This window comes from Erinaceus europaeus, chromosome X, assembly GCF_950295315.1.
Source record: "Erinaceus europaeus chromosome X, mEriEur2.1, whole genome shotgun sequence".
In the NCBI taxonomy this organism is placed as follows: domain Eukaryota; kingdom Metazoa; phylum Chordata; class Mammalia; order Eulipotyphla; family Erinaceidae; genus Erinaceus; species Erinaceus europaeus.
In genome coordinates this window covers 23957593-23960328 of record NC_080185.1, presented here as the reverse complement: position 1 = coordinate 23960328, position 2736 = coordinate 23957593, and positions in this window count along the sequence as shown.

Here is a 2736-nt window from a genome sequence, read left to right as displayed (position 1 = left end):
TATTTATTTGCCTGCAGGGTTATTGCTTGTGCTCAGTGCCTGTACTACAAATCCACTGCTCCTGGAGGCTATTTTTTTCTCTTTGGTTGCCCTTGTTGTTTATCATTGTTGTAGTTATTATTATTGTTGTTGCTGCTGCCATTGTTGTTGGATAGGACAGAGAGAAATCGAGAGAAGAGGGGAAGACAGAGAGGTAGAGAGAAAGGCAGACACCTGCAGAGCTGTTTCACCCCATAATGACCCTGGGTCCATACTCCCAGAGGGTTAAAGAATAGGAAATCTATCAGGGGAGGGGATGGGATGCGGAGTTCGGATGGTGGGAATTGTGTGGAGTTGTACTCCTCCTATCCTATGGTTTTTTTTTTTTGTCAGTGTTTCCTTTTTATAAATAAAATTTAAAAAAAAAAAAAAAAAAACCAAAAAAAAAAAGGAGCAAAGTATTTCTAAATTTGTGAAGCAACCCCCCCACCACAGGTGGGTTGCCGGGGACTCGAACCAGGATCCTTATGCCAGTCCTTGCACTTTGCGCCATGTGCGCTTAACCCGCTGTGCTGCCGTCCAACCCTCCCCCATCTCTCCATTCTTAACTGCTGCTAGACTAGTTTAAATTCTGTCTTTTGTTTCCTCCTCCTCCTCCTCCTCCTCCTCCTCCTCCTCCTCCTCCTCCTCCTCCTCCTCCTCCTCCTCCTTTCCACTCTGTGTTCAATTTCATCAGACTTCTACTTCTTTCACTTTCTTTTCTGGAAGTTCTTGGCCTTGCTTCTTTAACTGCTTAGTCTGGGTAAGCTAGTTAGTCACCTCTCTATTATCTCTTGACACCACTGGCCTCAACTTCCTACTTCTCACCCTTTCACCCCACCCTCCCTTCTCAGCACAATACTGTAGAAACCACAGACAGCAGTGCTGACTGCTGCCACCACATGGACTGCTGAAGATTTATTTATGTGAGAGAGGGAGAGGGAAAGGGAGAGAGAAGTCAGAGCGCTGGTTTGCTCTGCCATAGTGTGGTGCCAGAGTTTGAACACTAAACCTCGCAAGCCCTGCACCACCCCCTCTTGCTGAGACACTCCCATTCAGTCTCAGGTTCTGCTCATTAGTCTTAAGTTCTTTTTTTATATATTTAATTATTTATTCCCTTTTGTTGCCCTTATTGTTTTATTGTTGTAGTTATTATTATTGTTGTTGTTGTTGGATAGGACAGAGGGAAATGGAGAGAGGAGGGGAAGACAGAGAGGGGGAGAGAAAGATAGACACCCGCAGACCTGCTTCACCGCCTGTGAAGCGACCCCCCTGCAGGTGGGGAGCCGGAGGTTGGAACCGGGATCCTTACGCTGGTCCTTGCGCTTTGCGCCACCCACCTTCACTTCTTCTTCTAGCGTTTGCCCTTCTTCCGTAGCCAGTCAATAGCGTCAGGTTGAAAGCTGTCAGGAGCTGCTTGTTGCTGGCTTTGAAAGTGACTGGGATCCATGTGGATTCAGTCGGCTAGGAAGGATCGTCAGTTTCCCCAATGAATGGGTACTCACGGGATGCACCACGAGAAGGTTAATCTGCTGCGCTACCACCCAACTCCCATTAAGTTCTTTTTGCTAGTCTTTCCCATCATGTTTGCATGCGTGCTCTACCCAGTGTGCCGCCACCCAGCCCCTTTCCCATCATATTTCGTAACTACTACGAATACAAGCACATGGACTCTAGGTTTTGCTGGCCATAGTTCAGATTCATCATAACCCTGACTGAGTTACTGAATCTCACTCCACTTCCACTATCTCATCTATGACATACAGATCGGCATAGTTCACTCATACAGACTGATGACAATGAAAGGAGTAAGGGCCAGACTTCCGATTCTCCCATATCCCAAGGCACTGCTGCTTGTTGCTGTGTTCCCTTCTAGCTATTGTTCTTGAATTTTCTTGGAAGTCAATAACCTGCCCTACTGCTTACGCATTGTTATTGCTCAGTCCTTAGCTTATTTCAGTCTGTTTTGTCCCTACCCATCTACTTATCAGCTGTGTTAAATTGCTCCAGCAAAGTTCACTTGTCCCTTTTGAAAGCCACAAGATGCTTATCTTGACTCGGCTCTGCATACTGTCCCTAAGAGTCCAGGCACCTGGATCTCTGCTGATCTGCTTTTGCTTTTACAGATGAACCTAGAGGAGGAGTCATAGTAGGTGACAAGGCCTGCCTTTCCATTGGCTGGAGCTCCGCATGGACTAGCTGCCTGCTCCCCCCGACCCCCCCCACACACATGCAGCAGAGAGGAGCTACACAAACACCTGCTCCCCCCATGACAAAATACAGACCCTGATAGAAAGGTGAGGTGAACTGTATGCACCTGAGCATGAAAGGGAGAGTTGAGGCCCATAAATGAGCCGATGGTGGCATAAGATGAGGGAAGAAAATGTGAAGCACGTCAGAAAGCATTTAATCCACAGATGGAATTCTTTTTAAAACATTTGGATTAGTGACTTAATAACGATAACAAGATTGTAAGATAACAGGGGGACAATTCCACACAGTTCCACCACCAGAGTTCCATGCCCCATCCCCTCCGCTGGAAGCTTCCCTATTTTTTATCCCTCTCTGGGTGTATGGACCAAAATTCTTTATGGGGAGAAGAGGTGGAAGGTCTGGCTTCTGTAATTGCTTAGACTAGACATGGACGTTGGCAAGCCGATCCATACCCCCAGCCTGTTTGTATCTTTCCCTAGTGGCCTAGGGCTCAGGAGAGATGAG